General features: G+C 42.9%; 2 long non-coding RNA genes across 3 annotated transcripts; both read left to right on the forward strand.

Annotated features, from left to right (window-relative positions):
- Positions 1-3,381: 3,381 nt before the first annotated feature.
- On the forward strand, positions 3,382-11,626 carry LOC146188368 (uncharacterized). Of its 2 annotated transcripts, none has more exons than XR_014707526.1 (3): positions 3,382-4,017; positions 6,288-6,478; positions 10,869-11,626. It is a non-coding gene; the product is annotated as an uncharacterized LOC146188368 (long non-coding RNA). The 2 variants fall into 2 exon arrangements; XR_014707525.1 differs by lacking the exon at positions 3,382-4,017 and adding an exon at positions 5,971-6,034.
- Positions 11,627-13,066: 1,440 nt separating this feature from the next.
- LOC146188369 (uncharacterized) lies at positions 13,067-15,807 on the forward strand. Its single transcript, XR_014707192.1, has 3 exons — positions 13,067-13,410; positions 15,350-15,430; positions 15,500-15,807. It is a non-coding gene; the product is annotated as an uncharacterized LOC146188369 (long non-coding RNA).
- The last annotated feature ends 8,660 nt before the right edge of the window (positions 15,808-24,467 follow it).

A 24,467-nucleotide genomic window follows, 5' to 3' on the forward strand; every position in this document is an offset into this window, starting at 1 on the left:
AGACTTAAAGAAATGCCTTTATATTACGTAAAAACAGAATGTTTTGGGATTTAATGGCATGATTGCCTGTGGGAGCTCATGTTATATGGCTCGGCAACCATGGTTTCTATGGGGTTTAAATCTTTAAAGTTCCGTATAATTTTGTACTTCTTTTATGGTTTGTACCTGGCAGCTCCTGCAGCTCGTTGTGCGACCCGGAAGTCGCTACTAGTGAAAGGAAACCTGTAAATAGGATTACAAGCACATAACATTGTCCGTTACCAGCGGTGTTTAGTTCGCTGTTACCATTTTGTCAGTACTGTACCATACACTCTTAGAAAAAAGGTTAGTAAGAAGCTAGTAAATGCAGCAGTTACTAACTTCGAATAGGTTTTACCCAGGCAGCACAAAGCATTGGGCCAATGTTGTAAGTACGACGGCAAGCAGTGGCCCTACATAGGGCCAGCCTAACCAGCATGCTCCCAACATAGGACATGCCAGTCAACACAATGTCCAACAATGGCCCAGTCTAGCCAGTGCTCTCCCAGTGTTGGCGCTGCCAGTAGCCAACACTGGCTAGCTTGGGCCAGGATGTACAGTGAGTTCCCGATATTGGCACTGCCGTACATACAGAATGTCTATGTTGGACCGAGATTGCCGTTGTTCCTCCAATAATGGTCGCACGGGTTTTAAAACTGGCTATAATGGGCCAAGCTGTCCTGCCTTCCTCCGTCATTGGGTTTTCCGTTTTCTAAAACTGGCTACAATGGACCAAGTTGTCCTGTGTTCTTCCGGCATTGGATGTTCCGGTTTTTAAACATGGCTACAATGGACAATGTTATCCTCTGTTCTTCCAGTATTGGATGTTCAGTTTTTTAAAGATGGCTACAATGGACCAAGTTGTCCTGTGTTCCGCCGTCGTTGGCCGTTCCTTTTTTAAAACTGGCTACAATGGACCATGTTGTCCAGTGTTCTCCCGGCGTTGCCCGTTCAGTTTTTAAAACTGGCTACAATGGGCCAAGGTGTCCTGTGTTCTTCCGACGTTGACCGTTCCGTTGTTTTAAACTGGCTGTAATGGACCATTGCAATTTGTCTTGTGTTTTTCCAGTATTAGCTATCCCTGTATGAAAACTGCCCACGATGGACCACTTTTTCCCCTGATCTCGCAAATGTCATTGCCATCCTAAAAACGCAGCTTTAATGGGCTGCCGAAGTGAATATTTTCCGTTGACCATTCAATCAAAACAAATTCTCCATTTTTATGGTTGAATACACGGTCGCTGGACGCCAAACCGCGGCATTTAATTCCGACAACATTTCAGCCGATCGTTCGGACCTCACCAAGTACCACGTACGGGACGACAATTACTATAACGCATTCAAGCACGTACCGCTGCAACTGTCTGGATTCGTTATATGCGGCGCACCTTTGGGGGTCAGCTATATGTGTTTATGGTTTTAGCCTATTGGCATGCATGCAGATTTCGTCGCAGGCGCATACGTTTGTCGCACAATTATATCTAATGATAGCACGACCGTGCGACCACATATGTATACCCCAGACCGGCTGGCACTCACGACCCAATATGCCTGTATTGGACGCCGATTACATCCCTGCATCTATACGTAACCTATAGTACAAATCCAGTTGTCAGTGAGAACGCGCATAAAAACGAAATCGTGTCGCCATAGCATGTTCATGTGACATTAAATTAGTGATTAGAAGGTAGCTTTTTCATTGCCGAGAAGGAAAACGTTGCCTCAAGTTGAAGGAACAAATGACCATTTTCTCAGCGATGTTTTTGTTCTAGTGCTTTTGTATTATCCATAAGGAACTACGCGCAGCATCGTCTGTTTACCTGGAGAAAGGACCGAATACGATGTGCGTACTTTCTAGACGCAATCACTGGAAAATGAAAAGCCGGAAGACTCGCGAGGTTACCATTTTAGTTTTGGGCATTCACACGGTGGTAAAAAAAAAATGACAGTTTTTCGTGCAGACTGCGAGCATGAAGGCCCCGGTACATTTATATGGCGCACAACATATATATCGCCAATAAACAAAAAAAAATAGTTTTTTCCGCCTATTAGTTTAGAGTTTGACCATTCCAACCGCGCTAGGCGGTGGCAAAGGAATAAAAAAAAAACTGTACAGGAATGAAAATAATGTGCGCTGTCGAGTCATTCGAAAAAACGAATGCAGCCTACAAACACTGTTTTAATGAGGCAGTTTTCCATGCCCTTTCCAATTCTTTCATTCTACTAAAATGATTTGGAATACGTTGCTTGCTCATTGAACGTTATCGTCTTTTTGTGCAATCCGCGTTAAGGTGAAGGTGATTGCGAAAAACGTCTGTGTATTGCCTGATGCCACAGCGCTTCAGGACCTCGACGCGCACAAAATTGATTCTGAATCATTCATTGCTGTGTCTGTCACCGTCGATTTGCGAAGTCGAGACAAAACATGAGGGAAGAAATATTGTTACAGCTGGAGAATGATGAGGACGAAGTGGCGCGCTCGTTTGTGGAAGATTAAGAAAAAGAAGTGCGTCGAATGGGCGGCCCTCGTAGCCTGGCTCCTTGGCTGTTCCTCAATGTATATATCTTTAATCCTCTTTTGTAAATATATTTCTCCCTGTTACAAAATTATATGCCAAAATTTAAAAACCTTGAACAATTCACAAATTCCGTAGAATGTTCAGAACAGCGCGGTGCGCTTTAATTAGACAAAGGCTTTATCGATGTGGCCATAATTACTTGCGCAACAAAATTATGCAAGGTGTTTTAATGGTTTTGAAAGCTGAGGTAGTGTAGAATAGGTGGAAAAAGTTTAAACAATGTGAAAACTGTTTTTGTTTTCCTAAAAATTTTCAATGTTCGCTGTTTTCTGTAAATTAGCGCGATCGTATCTCTGTATCCAAATGTCATAAAAATATGAGCTTTAGCTGTTTGCGGATAATTATGCTGAGAACATATTGTGGAATTATTGCTGCTCTACCATGAACCTTTTCTGAAATAAAGGCCTGCAAATTAGGAAAATTTTTGTTTCCTGGGCCGATGTTTAGAATTTTTATAAAAACATCTACTCATACCCGAAAAGCGAACATTAACTGAATACAAATAAAAACATGTATATATTTAGTAGGATAATTTTCAGCTAGCTAACTTGAGCATAATTTGTATAATCTATAACCAAAGTTGGCCAGAATAGAAGAGAAGCGCGGAACTCCACCTCTTTGACATTATTAATCAGTCATCACGCAACAGTATATAATATTTTGAAGTAAATATAAAAGGTCGAACGACCATCCTTTGTTCGATCATAGGTGGCGAAAGGGAGGGGACGCGCGCATTTGTCGATGCACCAGCTGTGTGGATTTACGCAAGAATGTGGATGGTAGATGGGGAGGCTTTCTATTTTTTTAGAAAATGTTTGTCCGTGGTTGGCTTGAAGAAACAATGCGTTTGCGAACACACAAAACAAAACTATTTATTAGAACTCGACTCGAGCGGTGCGCGCTGGCGGCCGCTCATCGGCACGGTCCGAAGTCACGGCTGGCCGGTGCAAGCAGAAGAGGGCTGGGTAAAGGACGAATGGAATGTTGAGAGGGTCGTTGGTCCTTCGTTCCCACGCGCAGCCCTTGCGAACACAACACCGCGGCGGGAATCACGCGCTGGTTGAGCGGGTCGTTGTTCCCCCTCGCCTACGCGTCTACGTGCAAGACACAACAGACAGCATCCCCAGCTGCGCTGCTGTGCGGCCTCCTCCCGAAGCGTTCATTTCAGAGCTTGTTGGAGACGCTACAAGACTTGTGACAGCTTCTTAAAACTTTCTTTAATTTCTTCCCTCATTAATTTTCTTTTTCATTGTGCTGTGCATAATTTTCTCTTGCGCCTATACATGTCCATGTGCTCCGGTTGGTGCTTGCTACATATCAGTGAATAGCTGAGCTGTGAAATGTCGCCGGAGTACGGATTACAGCAACGGCGGGATACCATCGGCATTATCGGACTCAGTGAACGCCGTCATCTTAGACCGTGAGTATATATCTTTGCAGCATGCCATTGCTTCATAATTGGTTTTATATAATCTCCTACCAGTCCCAAATGTTCTCTTTCCTTATTCTCCTCGAAACAACTGCGCGAAGCATGACTTCAAGAACTAAGCGAATTTTCGTCCGGGTTACATGCAAGCAATAAGTGCGTGGACTTATTTGCTGGCTGCGATATGAATAACATTTGCGCCGAAAATAGAGGAGCCGTGCGTAACAGGTGTGTATGCCACTAACACGTGACAGAACACTGCATGCAGCCATTTGCGCAGTTTTTTGACTGTGCAGCGCGCCGCAATCAATTAGTAACAAGATACTATGCGCCCGGCTTTGTACATATATTTTGGACAGCCTCTCTTCTGCGCGCAGGAAGCCATGTTCACACAGTTTTTGGATTTTGTTAAGAGTTAAGGGCAGTTGTTTGTTTTCAGATGTACAGAAGAAGTTTTGAAAACTGTTCGTGCCGTCTGTGCAAGCGAATTTTACAGTGGGGCAGACATGTGCGTGATGCCGCTTGATGACTAGGCTATAATTAAGTCATAATGAACCTCCACTTTTATAATGGTTAATATCATATTGAGGAATTGAAAGCCGTGAACAGCGCAAGTGAGCCCCTTTTCAAAATTTTCTTAATCGACGCCCCCCTTCTGAGCACGTGCCTTCAGGTGAGGGCGTTATCAGAAAGCGGCGACAATAGGAGAGCGATTTCGCAGACGCGCTTCGAGGGCGGGGGAAAATAACAATACATGCAAAAAGGCACATCAGCCGTGTGTGCACTGCGTCCCTGTCACTGCAAAGTAAACAACGTGCACGCGGGACACAATGTACAAAACATTGACGGCCGGTATGAGGCAACCATATCGTCCGAAATATTGCTCGCGAAGCGCTCGATGACGGCGCGCACTTTCAGGCGAAATGGGACAGGACGTCAGGTCCGCCTGTTCGGCAATTACAGCTCTTTGTACCTCACGTGCCGTACCGTATGCATGAAGTGCACGCCATAGCCATCGTGCAAGAATGTTGAAACCGAAGCAGCGATCCACGTATTCTAATTCTATAGGAAATCGTTTGGGAGTAGAAAAGAGCAACTTAATATGATGTGCATGGTTCTTTAATGAACGATATGTATAAATGGACGGTTGAATAGTTACAGTAATGGAGTGTTCCGCTAGAATTGTTTACGGCCGTGACCGCAATAAACATTACTCATATTGCTCTTAGCTTTAAGCTCTGGCATTGATAAGCCTATCTAAAGAACCGACTGGCAGTGACAGGTTGTTTACAGCTGTTGATCAAAAGGTAGGCCATCATGCTATTATTGCAGGCATATTTGCTTCTTTTTGTACCTCTGTTTACTAAAACTTAATTTTGTTCCCCATTCCTAGGGACGCTGCACCTCTTACAACACTCACTGTTCAGTCGCTTTTATTCAAGTATACAAAAAGGAGGAAATGCGCATGCACTCATAGGATAGCCTGTCTTTCCGTTAACAGCTGCAAATAACACGCCACTGCTCCTCGGTACCTTGGATGAAGTTTTCAATGGGGTTACCTGAGATGCCTAGCAATTGCTGTAATATTTATACCAATCACTGCAGTGAAACAGAAAGGTAACACTGCATCACTTTAACTGCTGCATGCACCTATAAACGTGCCTTAATTTATTGCCTATTCTTAAACACGCAGGACCTCTTACTATAGGCTTTGTTCAGTAAGCAACCGTCTTTCATTGCTTCAATTTCTATCTCTCCACCACTTTCTTGTTGCTCTGGGTGTGATCATTTGATTTCATTGTTCAAATCATATTGTTTTATCATGTGTGAATGATTTAGCCTGCACATACATGCTTTCATTTTTTTAGATGCGCATCGGGAGCGTTTTCTACGTAGAAGTGGATCGATTATCACTGGTGCGAAAACCGACAACCCCCAGAAGATATGTGTCCTGTGGTTGGAAGGGCAATAAAGAAGAAGAAAATCAGCGGAAAAGCCTGCCTAAAAAAAGGTAGCACTGCATCACTGTAACTGTTGCATGCACCTTTAAATATGCCTTATTTTTATTGCCTATTCTTATAGACGGTGGACCTCTTGCTATTGGCTTTTTCCAGAAAGCAACCGCCTTTCATTGCTTCAATTCCTATCTCTCCACCACTTTTTTGTTACTTCGAGTGTGATCCTTTGACTTTATTGTTCAAATCATATTATTAAATCGCCGGTGAATGATTTCGCCTACACATACATGCTTTCATTTTTTTTAGGTGCGCATCGAGAGTGTTTTCTACGTATAAATGGATCGATTAAGTTGTATCACTGGTGCGAAAACCAACAGTTCGGTACCCCCAGAAGATTTGTGTCCTGTGGGTGGCAGGGGTATAAAGAAGAGGATAAACAGTGGAAAAGCCTGCCTAAAAACTTACAAAGATGGCGCAAAAGCGAAATGCTGATCAGGGTTAGAGTTTGATTACTTCTGTTATCCCATTTCACTTGCTAGGTGATGTGACATATATGAAGCACCTTAGTATAATTTGTGGTATACTCACTGAAAATTGTGTAGACATTAACTTTTTTCTCGTTCAATTATTTTGAGTGACGCACGAATTGGAATAAAACGAAGTCATCCACACGTCTAATGCCCATAGACATTAGATGCGTGGATGAGCTCATTAATTGTGTTCCTATGTGAGCATGCAATAGTTTGTTGAATATATTAATATGTTAAAAGTTGATTTTTTACTGTTAACCGGAGTAATACATATGCTCCATATCATAGCATTATTCGCCTGTAGTTTGTATCTGCTCTTTCCTAAATTGTATTCTACAAAGCATACGTGTGTCATCTCGTACGTCTATTTAACTAGCGAACAATTTGCAATCGAATCCCTTTTGTGATGTTTCAGCTACAAATAATGTATGACAGTTGTGACAATATAGGTAGCTTTAGGTATAACATATAGCGCGAAAATCTTTAATATATGCGATGATATTTTTATTCACCGCATTGGCTAAACCAGCCTGTTGAAGAGACGAAATAAAAACAAATATGGATGTCTTCGGACAGGAACAGTAATCGTGGTGCCATGACCATTTTTTTAATTAAACTTTCATATGTCGTGGGCTAATGTCTCGACACAAAGGAATGACCCTTAGGTTTGCCAGATGCGGCGTAGTATTCTCGAAAAAAAAAAAAAAAACGCCTATCACTAAAGCTGGAAAACGCCGTTTTTGTCGTTTCAAAAAGTTGCACGTTTGGAGGCCGGCTGGTGGCGTAAAATTTTGTCATCCACTGTTTTTTACTCACCGCATTTGGGTAACGTTTACTTGTATAAGAAGTATTAAAAGTGTGTTTCATTGATGCAGTTGATTTAGTAAAAAATCGCAAACTTTGCTTCAAGAACAACGCGCTACAAAAATGTTAATGTTCAACCTTACATACTGGCGTGACGCATTGCGTTGTTTGCACTAAAATATTCTGTGTTTATTACGCAGGTCATATTGTTAATTTAAGGCAGAATTTGAAGCTCTAAGCTGCTATGTGTGTTCTCTGTAACGCCACCAAAAGTATTATGCTGGAAAGCGATTTGCTTAAGATTGTAATTATAAAAATTACACATTGAAAAATCATCTTCAAAAATATAGTATTGTTAGTGGTGGTCAAAGCTGACAAATGGAATAATATATTAATAACCTAGATTGAATACTATTGCACCTAGCAATAAAAAAGAATGCAGGACAGAGAAAAAGTTCAGCCTTCACTTGCGTTCTGCCATGAAATTGACAGAAATAGTGAATTAATACCATTTTAAGCTATATTAAGTATTTGTCCCAGAAGCAGAAAAACGGTGTATAAGCGCTGACAATGTTTTAAATTTTACTTAAGGTAAAATGTACCTAAATTAAGCAAATACTAAATTGAAGTTTTGATGCCTATTCCGTAAGGGGGAGCCATATAAGCACATCTATAGAACAAAAACAAGCATTTTTATATTTCTAATGTTACATTTTGCAGAATTCAATATATTTACTGACTCAAATTAACAAAGTACTTTGCATTGTTTCCACAGATTTTGATAAAAATTGATGTTGCGGCCGTTTCTTCAATTCTAATCAGTTTTCCTTATTTTACCATTTTCTTACTTTTGTCCAATTTCAAAATAATATGCAGATACACACACAAATCTAGAGCTTCAAATTTTTTCAGAAATAAAGAATGGAACCTAGATAATGTAGAAAAATTGTTTCTGTGCCAAGATATTACTGGATCTTGCTAGAATGCAGGCTGAGTTTGGCCATTATCAGCACAAGCACTCGGTTTAATATTTATTGTTATATTTTTAAACAGTATAACGCAACACTTTTTAGTCCGTGATATTTTTGAGGTACTGAAGATTTTTGAGAGGGATTTGAATGAAAATCGAAGATGATCTTTTTTTAATTGCAGCACATTTGCCCTTTACTGCTGTTTTCGAATTCTGAGCAATTTTGATGCGTTGTGGAGAACACACCTAGTGGTCTGGAGCTCCAGATACTGCCTGGAATTAAGAACATGCGTCAGGAAGTGAAAACATATTTAGTGCAACCAACCTAATGCATCATATGCCAGTACATAAGGTTAAAAATGAATATTTTTGCAGCGTATCGCTCCTGAAGAAAAGTTTGCGATTTTTTAATAACACAACAGCAAAAACAAAATAGGTTTCTAATAGTGTTTGTAAATATAAAACCTGCATATATTTAGTGAGTAAAAAAGAGCAGTGACAAAATCATGGCATCCAAACTTGCAACATTTTGAAATGGCAAAAACAGCGTTTTCTACCTCTGTAGATATACCATACAATTGTTTTTTTTTTTCGAGGAAACTACGCGTATCTTGAAAAAGTAAGGTTAATTCTTTTGTGCCTAGATACTTGCCCACCACATATAAGAATTTCATTGGAAACGAAAGATGGCCATGGGACCTCGATTATGTTTCTTATCTAAGGCACCCATAATACGCTGTGAGAAAGCCAATATCAAGGACTTTTTTTAATATTCCATATTTCGAACGGTTGTGCCATCTAAGAAAATTAGAAAGCTAGGCACACCTCACTTTCTGTTACAGCTGCATTTGCTAAGCTGAATTAATGCGTTGATTACTTTATTTTAGCCACGAATATAGCGCTATTACGTGTCAATTTTAAAGAAAGGCCGCAGTGACGCAATTCCTGTAGAATTTGTAAGTGAAATCTGTAAACCTTACAAATCTACCCATATATATGATCTCTTGCAGGTTTTATTCAAGCTACATTACACCTGCTGCGCCCCATAGCTTGAGCCAAGGGTTATAAATAAACCATTAGAAACAGACGATGGAAACCGGTGGTGCATTGCTGGCAGCCACTTAGGACAGCGCAGAAAATTTTTATTTTGTACGTGGGGAAGTGAGGTTATTCGCTTCAAGTACTAAATATTCACTTTAGACAATAAATAGGACTTACAGAGTCGGTGAGCACGTTCGGAAACCCCTGTTTCAATATTTGCGGTTAGAAACCTCATGTGTACCTTTTTTTCCAGCTGTAGATAAATTCCGGGTTATGTAGATACCGAAACCATTACCAGCCCATTCGCGCACCTCAACTGTGCTGCTCACAACATGATTTTGAGCGGACAAAACAACCTGCCGCTAAGATTGCTAGCCCCATGCATGAGTAAGGGTGATATGCTGGCGATGGTTGCTTCGCGTCGGCCCTTTGGCGCACATGAAGGCTCGAGTTACAATGAGCGCGCCGAACTTTGCAATGCGGATAATGACTACAAAGCGGTAAGGATATAAATGAGTTTAACAGTATTTTTCAGCTGTAAAATACAAATACAGTCTTGTTGGACGATGTGCTGGCGCGGACGAAGAAACCATAGGCAACTTGTAGGTCTAACGCTACACAGGGCTGTCGAGCCAAGCCAAGTCCTCAATTGTATTGTCCGGGAATCAGATTTCTGTATTTTCGTGGTTTCCTATTGTATCTGGCGTTCAAAATGCTGACGTGAGGGTTCTTTATCACAAATAATCAAACGTGGATTGTGCCGGTACTCTTCAAAGTAGCAACACCATTTATCGTGTAAGTCATTAATCAGTAATTTAGGTAAATAATATCAATAAGGATTCCAAACAAAACCTTTTCTGTGGCGCTCAAGGTAGCTTCCAGCAATATATATCTGGTTTCCTTTGCCTGGCTCCGAAATGTTTTTTTTTATCCCTTGGATCAAATTTGCTTGGACAAGCAGTATATGTGTAAAAATGATGCACCTGTGAGCTACCCGTTTAAGTGAGCTCCCGTTTAAGTGAACTACCCACAAAACCAGTCAAAAGCGTATATCAGCTAACCAGCGGCCAGTGCAGCAGTCGTGGGCTTAGATCACTTGTGTATATTATATGTAGCCATTTAAAAAAAATGAAAATGGTCGCCGAACATTCTCTTGGTAACGATTATTAGTATAAACTGTTTGCACATCGCAGAAAGCGTAGGAGCGGCCAAAAACTAGCGCGCCAGTCATATGCGGAGACAGCCGATAATCAAGCACTAATTCCTAGTGTGGGATGAAACACTGGCTGTCTCAGCCGTATTGCTGTGGAGGCGATCAAAATGCAACAGGGCACATGCTATGCAATGTATATGCGTCTTTCATCCTAATAAACCCAAGGCAGCTGAAACTAGTCTGGAACTCATCAGTATAGTGTTTCTCATTGACCATAAATTTCGGTACATGAATCCTGGAATTTTCTACATCTTCGTAAAATAATGCGCGCGATTATATATGCCTCGTAATAGTGTTGTAAATTTTGTTTCCTCATTGTTATTGTGCAGGTGCCATTTGCGAAAAAGTTGGGGTGGACGATTTGGAGGCACACGCATTTATTCGCAGGTGGCTGCCTGGTTCCTGTGACAGGGGGGGTGGAAGAAAAAGGCGTTATGCTGAAACCTCCCCTGGCGAACCAGGCATGCCACCTGTGAATGCAATTGCAGGGTCAGCCCCCTCACTACGCCTATGAGTGTGCCCTCCAGCTCCCTGGCCCCTTCCACTTTCCGAGAGCCCGCCCTGCCCTGACCAACCCTGCCACTGCCCCGCTAACTGCTGCTGTGTGTGCCCTCAGCGCTGGCTAGTAACAACTGCCGTCTATAGTAACAATTGCAATAAATATTATCTTTTTGTGAACCATGCCCTTGTTTTGTGAATATCTACTGGTTGCTCATGAGCAACAATTTGAATTTATATGGCCACTCCTATTTGAAAGGCCATTATTGTCCCAGCAAGTTCGATGTGCTGTCACGAATATGGCTAGAATGAAAAAGGCTGCATTTTATGGCCTGCACAGGCAGTGCCACAAAATGTGTAATCTTGACATCATCAATGGCACATGAATGGAGTAGCCGGTGTACCCATAAACCATTGGATTAATATTGGTATCGACAATATGCGGCATGAATGGAGTAGCCAGTGCACCTGCAATGGCTAACCATTGGTATGATATTGGCATTGACAATGGGCCATCAATGGAATAGCTGGTATTAAACAAATATTGGTAATACAATGATGGTATAATGCTGGACAGTATTGGCAAGAATCATGGTGCAAGAATGGAAAGTCTAATATTGTGCCTACATTGGTGGCTCCAGCTTGGTTGAACACTGGACCAATCTTGGACCGAAAGATGGGCCAAGAATGGAGAATGTAGTAAAATGCCCAAATGCCAATATCAGTCCAATATTGATGCCATTCTTTTCCAGTGATGAACCATTGTTGGACCAATGCTGGTGTGCTGCTTGGGTACTACCTTTTTACTAACCTTGAACTAACTCGCAACTTTTTGAGGTAGTAACGGCTCCCATTACTAACAAGTGAGTTTCTGTTAGTAGTTTTGACGAGTTAAGTGCTAGAATCCCTGGGCAACTTTACCATAGTATCTTGCTAGCGTAACTTTACCAATATTTTCAGAAATTCATGCTTTGGCTGTTCTTGCCAGTCATACATTAAAACTTATTCCAGAATTAACGAGATACATTACTTTCAATCATTTAATGGCGTTCGTTTTATTTTCTTTAAGTCTAGTTTTTGTGCACTCTTCAAGCTAAAGAAAAAACATTACAGAATTTGAGTTTTCTTGCCCCATGCGAGCTCCTGACAGCGTAATGCGGTGACGAAAAAAGTCAGAGCGACACATAGCTCTTTCAGGAAAAGCCTGCAGTATAGTGAACTGGGATGCTTTGTGGGAACGACCTGCAGTCAGTCACGGACAAACGCTCAAGTGCGGATGGCGTCATTTTAGAAGCAACACATTTTTAAAGAAAATTGAAAATAATTTGTATTCACGTTGCATAGCACAAGGTTTTTGCGTCTACTGCTGTTGTTTTGTTCATCTTAACATTGTGCTTTCCACCAGTGCAACAGAAATGCACAACGGCCAGAAATCAATACCTTTCCACCTCGCATGTAGTTGCCTGCAAACAACATTTATTCCATTTTCTCTACGTATGGTCCAAGCATCAACATCCTGTAAACACACACACACACACACACACACACACACACACACACACACACACACACACACACACACACACACACACGCGCGCACGCACGCACACACACACACACACACACACACACACACACACGCACACGCACACACACACACAAAAAAGAAAAAAAGGTGCCGGGAGGAATGCGCGTGGGCTGGACGGCTGGCAGGGGCTGTACCGTCGACATTTGATCCAGGCATCCAAACGTGCCGGCGCTGCAGGTGGCCGAAGTTCGGCGGACTGTAGACGCCGAAATATGAAACGGTTTCACGCGCGGCTATAAAAAGAACAGTGGGGCGATGGCTAATACTCGGGCATATTCTTCTCTCACTTTACGCATGCTTTCCGCTGTGCGAAACTGCGCGCTGTGGACGGGAGCGTCGTCGTTGTGCTGCTGGAATATTGGTTGTCAAGTCTCACACTTTCGTAAATGTCTGCGTGTCCTGGTCGACATATCAAAGTTCATGAGCACCATCGGAAAGTCCACACATCAAGCACCACGTAAATGTTGCTCTTGCAGACATCGACTCCAGGATCCCATCGTTTTTGACAGCAGCGCCGCCGCTCGTTTGCCGGGCATTGGGCCAGCATTGACTTGTCAGACTGGCTTATTTTCATTCGTTCTGCTTCGACTCGTGTTCGCCGTCTGCCACCGATACTGATTTTGGCGGGAAGAGTGACGCCGAAGCGCTGTGTTCGTCGCCCATGTCTAGTGATTTGGAAAGACCGAAAGAGTTATTCAAGCCAGCGGGCAGCATCGGCAGGAAGATCTGATAAATGCTTTGCTGGATGGCGATTTAGGGATGGTGCAGAAAACGTGCGCTTCGAGGTAAGTTGCCCGTTTTCACCTTCACTGCTTGGAATGCAAAGACCTGTGTATTGCAAAAGTAATTATTTATCGCCATTGTTAATAAATTGTGGCCGAGTGTTTCCTGATCCTGACAAGAAGTAAATGCCGTTGAAATAATGCCACCTCTGTTGAAGTGAAATTGAACAGAGTAAGCTGTAGTGCCATTTGCTACAAACATTAAGCTCAACGAAAACGACATGTTTTAAGAGGACAGTAGCACATGTTCTGTTGTCGCCTTTCTTTGTCCTGTGAACATGCTGTTTTTGTTGAGCATAAACGCCGCTGAAAGTAAAACGAACCTAACACAGTAAAAACTATGCCTCGTGCGAAGGAAGCAATGTGTCCTTTTTTTTTATTTTTTGGAATAAGGTTTGCACAAGTCTAACTAAATCATGTTTTTTCGCACGTGATTACATCGCAGTTCTATCGTGTTTTTGTAGTAATTTGTAGGTTTGTAGTAAACCCAAACCTTGTGGACATTTTTGTTATTTTTTGGCACCCGCAGTCCTAGAATTTCTTGTAGCAAACTGTAGGTTTGTAGTAAATTCAAACTTTTGCTGACATTTTTGTTATTTGTCGGGAACATATAACTTGGTCACAAACTTACTTCAAGACCGTATAAGCTGAGTTTTTCTGCTTTGTTTTGCATACAATTATTGGATCCTAGTGCATCTGCTCGAGCTACGCGGGTCTTTAGAAATATGTTTCTGTAATCTGTACGCAGTCCAAAAAATTCCTACAGCCTTGTCACAAACTGGAAATGATTTAGTCAAGTGAAACCAATTGCTGGGCTAGTTTGTGCATTTCACAGAAAAGGAAAGATTCACAGCGCTAGCAAGTACGCACTCATAGACACACAAAGAATAGACGCCGACTCCAACTTTCTTTTTTTCTTTTTTTTTTCAAAACGACAGCAAAATGAAACGTATGTATTTTTGTTTTGTTTTTTTTTAAGAAGTTTGGAGTCAGCGCCTGTCCTGTGTGTGTCTATTTGTGAGTATGTATTTTTTAGCGCTGTGAACCTTCCCTTTTCTGGAAATGATTGCATAAAATATCCATCCCAAAATTTATATCTGTGTGTTTATATCTATCTTTTTGGGAGAAGCTTTGTTTTGGTGAAAGGCACTTACTAGCTTAGCATCTGGTGTTACTTGACTAAATAATTTCCAGTTTGCGACAAGGTTGTAGGAAGTTTTTGAACTGCATACAGATCTTTTCTTTTTTTTTTTTTAAGAAGTTTCATTTTGGTGTCCTTTCGAAACAGAAGATGGAGTCAGCGCCTTTCTTATGTGTGTGTATTTGTGAGTTTCTATTTGTTAGCGCTGTGAATCTCTCCTTCTCTGGAAATTATTCTATAAAATATCCATCCCAAAATGTATATCTGCGAATCTATATTTATTTTTTTTTATTTCATTTTGTGATATGAACCAACTAGCCTAGCAATTGTTTTTACATGACTAAATCATTTCCAGTTCACGTCAAGGTGTAGCAATTTTTTGAACTGCATATAAAATGCTTTTTTTTTTTAAAGAAGTTTCATTGTGGTGTTTCGAAAAAAACAAGATATTCAGTGCCTGTCCTATGTGTGTGTATTTGTCAGCGCTGAAAATCTGTTGTTTTCTGGAAATGATTGTATAAAATACCCATCCCAAAAATTTTTATCTGTGTGTGGTATCATAATTCTATGAATGTTGTTTTGTGTTCAGCAAAAAACAAAACAGCCTGTAAATCTGAAAGCACAGGAATATATGAAATAAAGGTAATAATTTTCAGTGGAATTTAGGCGTGTTCAATAAACTGCGGACTTCATTATTTGAGAGAAAAAAAATCAATTTCATAAGTTCTAAGTCTTTATTGCTCCCTTTTATTGTCATTGAAGAAGTGATTTTAATATATGTGAATTCTGTAATACTTGCAGATCACTTTGCTACTGAATGGTGGAACTTTTGCCTCTGCATGGTTGTGAAAGAATTGAAAGCCACATTTCCGGGTGAGGCCAGTAAGTATAAATTTGTTATAAATTAATTTATGAAGTTCTAATTTCATTACTTTCAATGTTCCATTAGAGGACATCTACCCAGCATTGGAGCGCGTCCGGATGAACCCTGATGACGCTGACGCAATATATGCTGGGTTTGAAGATATCAAGATCGAATGTTGGACGTCATCGTGGGACTCACGCATGCCATTGAGAGCTACTGGATATTTAATTTTAGGCATTCAACGCGCAACGAAAACGTTTGCGCAGTGCTAGAGCATTTATGCAGCCTAAGAAGCTCATCGCCACTATGCCCATTAGCTCTCAGGGCGATTTCTGCCATTAAAAAGGGCATAGCCACACTGTCTTTAAATACGAATAAAGTGAGTATTTGTTGTCCCGAAATTTTGTCGTCATCATTGCTTGAAGACTGGTGCCAACAAGGTAAAATTAGTTAGCATCTTGTTTGTAGATCAGCTCAATGTTGCACCGAACTTGAAGCCGATTACAATTGACCACATATTACGGATAATACAATTATTTTTATTTACCAAATCTTTATTAAGGTATTCAATATGTTCAGAAATAATTTACCTATCGATGCATATATTGGCTCCATACAGGTAGCAACTGATACCAGGTTTCTGCCGCAGTAAGCACTAGTACCTATGTAGTGAGAACCTCTAGGCCAGGTAGTGTTTTATACTAAAGAAAAGGTTGCACATTATACTACCTTTTCAATGGTAACCCATAATAAGAACTAGGTATATGTTGTAATAAGCACTACGTCCTATGTAGTAAGAATCTCTAGGTGCGGTAGTAGTGCGTACTACCTAGAAGGTAGTATATTCCACTACCCATCAATGGCAAACTATAATGCACGAAGGTGTTGGTGTTCACTAACCTACTACTAACTGCCGCTAGTACTGTTCACTAACTTCCTGAGGTAGTAAATTTCACTAGCTGTATTTTTACTACCTCGAGTTACTAAGAAGGTAGTGATCTATGTGACAAGTAAAAGGTTAGTAGTAACTTAGTGAATTCACCAACCTTTTTTTTAAGAGTGTAATGTTCACGTTGCTTTTGACTGGTTTCATCAGGGGCAAACACATGTAATATCAGTAAAAACAGTAGGTTTTCTAAGATGATAACTTATCACTTTCGATTGCAAGAAATGTTCAGGTTTTATGCATAGCGGCGAGCTTTGTGAGCAGAGCATCTTGGCCTCAAGTGAGATGATGAGGGGTTTCGGACGCATGCCTTTACACCAGGTACGCACGCACCCTCTGTACAGAAATATTCGCTATTGTGGCTACTCTATGTAACGTCCTTAATATTAAACACACATTAGCTGCGATTATGTAAAGGCTGCGCAAATAACGAATGCGCAAGCGCAGAACGCTATGTATCTGACCACGTCTTGCCGCAATACGCAAAACAAAAAACCACCATGTTCGCACACTGTGGACGTATTACGGGAAGCACTGCCATTATTACACCATGCACTTCACTCTCCCGCTGCGGAAAAAGTACAAGTCGCCTCAGCTGTGGTTGGGTTTGGTTTGGTTTGTATGGTTTAACGTCTAAAACAACTAAGGCAATGAGAGACGCTGTAGTGGATGACTTTGGATGTTTCGACAACCTGGGATTTATTAACTTGACGAGACATCGCACAGCATGCGGATACCACTCCGTTTCTGCGCCATTTATTCTCCAAAGCAGGCAGCATAGTTCGAACCGGAGTATTCCGGTTCCAACACCGGCACTGAGTACCACTGCGCCTCTGTGGCGGGGATATGTCGCCTTAACGTTGCTATTTCTTGCACTGGAGCAGTCACAGCAGTCACCTGAGGGACAACAAGTGTCTACTTGACTTGTAAGGAGTATTTACATATGCATCATTTTGTAGAGGGTTTGTTCTTGAAGACGCACAAGGTTGGCAATGAAGCCATCCTTTTATTAACTGTGTACAAATCAAAAACAGTAATCATTTAAGGGCTGACGCATTTTCGCTTCCTATTACGAGGTGACTCCACTTCGACTACCTACTCTAAAGGACGATAGGCGCTACAAACTGCGTCTCGTGTATGCGCCGTTTGCAGCGCGTGTAACGCGGTGAGCGATACGTAGACTATACTTATTAAGTGCTTCAAGTAAAATCGTTTGCTGTCATTTGCAGCAACGAACTTAATGCCCAATATGGCTGTGAGGGTGTCTTCTCTCACACACACAACGTGAGCACGACGCCATCATCATGTGGACGTGATTACTGGCTTTTCGACAGGTACCAGCGGTGACGTCACCTGGAGCACCCGAGGACACTCAACGCAGTTCATCGAGTCTGTTTTGTTTAGTTTTGGTTTTCACGACTTTAAGCTTCAAAGGTACTCAAGCTTTGAGAGAGGCCCTAGAGGAGGACTGCGGAAGGTTTGACTAACAGAGGTTCGTTAATGCGCATTGACATCGCACGGCAAATGGGCGCCTTGTTTCTCACTTCATTCCAAACCATCCTTCACGACCGGGATTTTGATCCGGTGCTGTTGGGTTCTGAAGTCGTGTATAGCAACCAGAGCAACACCGCATCGTTCGCCATCCTCTTGATGTACAGCATGCATGAAAACACAATTACCCCGAGTAGGTAAAAGCTTTACAGAGAAATGATAAACTGATTTCTGCTACTGCATACCTCCCATAAATGCTAATTTCTGGTACTACTCAATAAGAAAAATAACAATTTTCGCCGGTAATACTGTTGGCAGAAACACGATGATGCACACACCTTATATTTTTTTCAGTTCCGTTGTAAAACCCAAATCGCTTAGCACGAAACTTTACAAAACCCATTAGCCTTGATCTCATGCCTCCTTACACATTATATAAGTTGTAAACATATGCAGCATCCAACATGAACAATATAGCTTCGCTCTTTTGCTGCATAAGTGTGCAAGCAGCAGAGCCCTTGAAGCGCATTAATAAATAAATAATTTTAACGCCTATATTTTCCTCTTTCATTGCTCGGCCGTCCATAACGGAAGCAAATGGCTGGCAGAATAAAGTTACATAAATTAGGAAGAGGTCAAAATTATTGGCAGGGACGACACATTTTTCGGAAAGACACAATGTCCAAACATCGTGGCCAATAACACTTCTTCCGGATTCGATGCAATGTGCATGCAAGGCCGAGATGTCCCGCCGTTGGCTCATCGTGACACACTTGTAGAATTTCGTCTGTGAAGTTTATAGGCCCAACAAGAAGGTGTGCGGTCCTGCTGGACGCAAAGCCATTCTTCACAAAGATGTCATTTTCTAACACGAAAGAGGACAGCTAACGCTCTAACAAAGCGGGAGGGAAGCGATCCTTCCTTCTAAGTAATTGGCTAGCTCATTTATTTCAGGGTCTGATCACTGTTGTTCTGCGAAACTGCTGGCGCTTACCGGTCCCAAAAAAGGCGTCTTCGTCGTCTTCTTTCGGCGGCGCATCAATGGGGGCTTGTGACAGGCAGTCCGCATCGGAGTGCTTGCGGCCTGACTTGTAGACGACTGTGATGTCGAATTCTTGAAGGCGCAGGCTCCAGTGCGCAAGGACTCCTGAGAGATATTTTAAGTTGGCTAGCCAGCTGAGAGCATGGTGATCGCTCACAACCCTGAATGGTCGTCCGTACAAATATGGGCGAAATTTTTATGTAGCCCAAATGATGGCAAGACATTATTTGTCGTCGAATGACTGGGTTCAGCTTTTGACAGGGTACGGCTAGCGTAGGCGATAACTTTCTCTTGTCCGGTGCTCTTTTGAACGAGAACAGCGCCTAGGCCCAAACTTCTTGAATCGGTGTGAATTTTGGTCTCGGCGTTTTCACCAAAATGGCCTAGGACAGGAGGAAACTATAGCCGTCGCTGAAGTTCGGCGAAGGCTTGTTCTTGCGGCGCTTCCAATTTAGAAGGTACGTCAGCGTTTTTAAGCTGCGTCAACGGCTCGGCAATGTGCGCAAAGTTCCTGACAAATCGTCTATAATAAGCTCACAGCCCAAGGAATCTGCGCACGGCTTTCTTGCCGGCGGGCGGTGGAAAGTGCGCGATCGCAGCCGTTTTCTCCGGGTCAGGACGAACACCATCCTTTTTAACTGTATGACCCAAGAATTGCGGTTCCTCTTAGGCAAAGTGGCATTTCTAGTGGTGTTTGTCGTACCTTCGATGATGATGAGAAGCACTCACTGTAGCTTCGAAGAAGACTGCGAATCTGATCTTTTCTGCTGTGGGTTAATGCTGGGTTGATGTCAAATGTGGCCTGAAGAAATTGGTCAAGTGCGTCTTTCAGGGGTTGGCCGTGGAGGGCGGATGCTTCTCGAAGGTTCGCTAATTCGTAGAGAAAAGCGAGCGTCGTGTCCTTGTTGAGAGACCGGTATTCTGCGAGTAAGTTTGTTACCAGCACCTGAACATGTAGTGTCCGGTATTTTGAGATATCTCTTGCGTCCCCGATACCTCATTCCAAAAGGAATTGGGTATTTCCATTGACAATGCACTCAGCGGTTTCGATATCTTCGCTACGATAGTTGATCGGGGCGGCACGGTCAATTCTGCGTCGAGGACGTTTAGAGTGACGCGTTGCGTCAAAGTTGTAGCAGCACGTATGGCTTTGTCTGCATAGAGCTTGATGGGGAGCTTAGATCGCAAGTTGATGATAACCCTATGTTCATTTAGGAAGTCCATGTTTAAAACCACGTCGCGGGAACACTGTTGCATAATCATAAATCTGGTGGGGTAAGTACGCCCAATTACGGTTATTGTTGATGTACATAGTCCCGATGGAGTAATGAGGTTACCACCTGCGGTGCGAATCAGTGGGCAATCCCAAGAGGTCGTAACTTTCCTGACCTAGGAGGCTAACGGTTCATTGATTACTGAATAGTCAGCTGCGGTGTCTACTAGGGCAGTGACTCTGCGACCGTCGACAACAACTTCAAGGTCGCTCGTTAGCGTCCTCGCATTGCACATCGGTCTTTGTGTCCGATCTCGGCTCCGTCGTCTCTTCAGGTCACGTCCGGAGCACACCATTGTTACTTCGCTGGGCGGCGGTGTCGGCTTGCACTGTGGTCGTGTTGTCGTCGTTGTCGTCGTGTGAAGCGGAGGTGAAAAGGCTGCGTCGTCGTTAGTGGTCATCGGCGGCGGAGGATCTTCGTGTTCTCTCCGTTGAGAAACCTTACCTCCAAAGGTTGCTCTATTTAGTTTTTCCGGTGCGGGCTAGGGGACCTTCCTCGTACGTAGCTCTGGCCTGGGACGCAAAGCAGGCCCTGAACGGCGACGGTGAACGTGACAGACGACTTGGCGCTGCGTGCTCTTCCCTCCGCAGGTAGTCATCGATTTCTTGTGGTCGCTCGCCAGGACGGGGTCGTGGGGCGTCGACTGCAAATCCACGGAGGGCGGTTCGTCGGTACGAGCAGTGACGTAAGATGTGGCCGGCCTCACCGCAGTGGAAGCTTAATGGCCGGTTGTTCGCAGTCCTCCAGGCGTCGCACTTCCTGGGGCTTGGGGGTAGTTGGTAGGTTAGGCGGGCGGGGGCCAAGGGATGAATTTCAGGAACAGGACAGTAGCGGCGAGGGCTTGGAAAGTTACGTCGGTGCGCAGGCTGACGTAATGCAGCAGCATAGTTTATGGCTGCTATTTCTTGCACTGGAGCAGTCAGAGCAGTCACCTGAAGGACACCAAGTGTCTACTTGACTTCTTCACGGACGACGTCCTCAAGAGTTGCCACCTGGGGTTGTTACGATGATGGCATCAATCGGCGAAGCTCCTCTCGCACGATCTGCCGGATGAGGTCCCGAAGCTTCTCTCCGCTTGCAGATGCGCTGGGGTAGTGGCTTGAGTAGTCCGGCTAAAGTGGTCGCTAGTAGTGGCGCATCTGAGTGTCCAACGTCTACTCGGTGGTCGATGCTTCTCTTTCAAATTCATCCACAGTTTCCGTCGGGTTTCGGAAAAGCCTTTCAAATAGCGGCTCTTTAACGCCTCGCATTAAAAATTTCACTCTCTCACCTTCGGTGATGTCAGGGTCGGTGCGGCAAGAGAGCCGCTTCATCTCCTCAACGTAAGCCAGGACAGGCTCATTTGGGAGTCGGTCTTGATTGAAGGATGGCCTTGGCTCTTTCCTTCCGAACGACACTTACAAAGGCTGCCAAAAACTCTGTCTTGAAAATTTCCAAATACTTCAAAGCTGCCTCGTGACTTTCGAACCAAATACGGGCAGGTCCTTCAAGAGCAAAATCGACTTGCCTTACCTTCGCTTCGTCGTTCTAAGCGTTGAACGTTACCACGCGTTCGAACAGGTCCAGCCAGTCTTCTTGTCCGGTAGTCCTTGGAAGCAGGGGGGCTCGCAGGGTTGGACGAAATCCAACTTTGATTTTTGCTCAACGGGTGCCATCTTCGGGGTCCGTAGCGGTGTCGGAATTCAGCACCTCCACCGGATGTCACGTGGTGGTGACAAGGTCAATGACACAAATGAAGAGTCTTGAAGTTCAGGGAATAAACTCTGTACTGCGCTGACTTGCGCCAGAAAAAGAAATACGCAACTCCGCGGCGGCGGTAGCACAATTGTGCTTGTCGATCGTCGAACTAAGAATGTCTGTCGTACATAGCAACGCTCAATTTAAAGGCTGCTCCGAACCATCTAGATAACGTCGCAAACTGTTACTAGCACAACCTCGAACATTGTAGAAACATACGCGACTGGTCGGAATCTTCGAGACAGATCTCGGTGCATCTTGCGTGACAAAGAAACTGATAAAGGGGTGTCTCGCCACATCTAGCATTAACAAACAAAGAATAAGAATTGATACGCGTGCCAGAATCACAGTGATAAGGCCGCATGCCGGCGGCTGTTAAAAAATAACAGCAAATATAGTTTTGCATGTTTGGCGGCAGTATGATGCAACGAAACAAAGTAATTTTGTTGTAAAAATATTGGGTACTTAGGCTTTGGTGAATATAAAACCGAGCGTCGGCGGTACGAAAGAAAGTATCCCGATTACTCAGTCACATTAAATAATTTTGGAAACGTTTATATAAAAGAAATCATGCGCGAGAAAAAAATTAACCCTGGTTAAATAAGCCTAGATGCAGCGGTGGCGTAGCGGTAGGACATCTGCCTCGAATGCAAGAGGACCGGGGCTCAAATCCCGGTGCCACGCAATTCTGCACCGGATAAAAAAAAAAAATCCGCGTGGCGATGGAATTGCATAAACAGGTTTGGGGTGCGACCTGATGCCAGTAAACACCTCCGGAAACGCACTCCCTAACCAGAACAGGAGTCGGCCGCCCTGGTGCAGTAATTGGCCGCAACCTCTCATGATTAATTCCATAAACTTCCGGCCCTCAGTAACCAGCGGCTGCGGAACAACTGACCACGGCGGCGGTCAGACCTGTGATGCAGCAGGGGGTGCTAAGAAAGCCTGGCTCCGCTGGACAGGCCGCCATTGGAAACTGACCCTGGCAACGTTTATTGCTAGAACCCCATCTAGTGAAGCTAGTTTAGCAGTGCTCTTACAGGAACTAAAAGGTATGAAATGGGATGTCATAGAGCTTAGTGAGGTTAGGAGGCCGAATGAGGCATATACTGTACTGAAGGATGGGCATGTACTGTGTTATCGAGGCTTACCGGAGAGGCGAGAATTAGGAGTAGGTTTCCTTGTCATATAGGTATATAGCGGGTAATATAGATGAATTCTATAGTATTAATGAAAGGGAGGCAGACATCGTAATTGGGCTTAGTAAGCGGTATAAACTGAAGGTTGTACACGCCTATGCACCTACATGTAGTTATGACGACCAGGCAGGGGAAAGCTTCTACGTAGATGTAGAATCGGCAATGCGAAAAGTAAAAACGCAGTATACTGTACTAATAGCCGACTTCAATGCCATGGTAGGGAAAAATTAGGCAGGAGACCAGGCAGTGTGTGACTATGGCATTGTTTCTAGGAATAGCAGGCAAGAGTTACTAGTTGAGTTTGCATAGCGTAATTTCATTAATTTTGTTTCATGTCTTTATTTGCCCAGAAAACATCCTGAACGGGTCCCTCGACTAAAAGCTGTTATAAAAGCTTGAAGAGGCCGTGGAACCCTATAGCTTGGCAGATGGCGGTACAACTACTAATGAATAACAGCAAAGCAGAAGCAAATATATGGCATTTGTGAGCAATAGTTTGAGAGTACAAACAACAGCGCAAAACAAATGAAATGGCATACCAGTGCGTATAGAAAAAAGAAAAAAAAAAATGAAAAGAAAAAAAGTCACAGCAACGAATAATTTGGCAGACGAAAGTATTTACAATGTATGAGACAAATATAAAATAGTGTAAATTATCTGGAACACAATTTTCATGAATATATAGAAAGTAGCTACGAAACCAAGCGAATACAAAATCCTATTCCATACTAAGAAAAAGTGATCGGATATCGCTTAGAGTGGGGTTTTGCGCAATACGGTATTTATTTAAGATATATGGCAAATTGCACTGCAACGTCTGGAATTTATAGTTGTTACGAAATCTTGCAATAAACCATAATCCAGTACTTCGAGCAGTGTGCGTGGTCCTGGTTTGATACTAAACATGCAGTAGCTGTTATAAACTTCTTAACGTCGTAAGAGGAGAAATAAAATGAACGCAAGATTCGAAAATGATACCAGTACTGAAGTTTGATATTGCTGTATTTTTTTAATGCTGTCCGTATTGAAGCAAAATAATCTGTATTTGAAACGTTCCTTACAATCCTTTTCTGCAGGTTCTGTAGTTTGGCGATGTTACCTTTCGCAGTAGTTGCCCACACTAGGCTACAATAATTTATGTGAGACAGGAAGAGCGCATTATAAATATGTAAATTACGTTTTCTTGGCAAAAAATCGCGGTATCGGGTCACAGCTCCAGTTACAGCTGATAGTTTATTGCAAAGGTTGGTGACATGCTGATCCCCGCTAAGTTGCTCAGAACATATGACACCAAGAATTTTATGCTGACTTACAATCTGAATATCTCGGTTTGCGTAACGAAGCTGTTTTGTTAGGTTGACAGTT

This window comes from Amblyomma maculatum, chromosome 5, assembly GCF_055883805.1.
Source record: "Amblyomma maculatum isolate TAMU_Amacu chromosome 5, ASM5588380v1, whole genome shotgun sequence".
NCBI lineage: Eukaryota > Metazoa > Arthropoda > Arachnida > Ixodida > Ixodidae > Amblyomma > Amblyomma maculatum.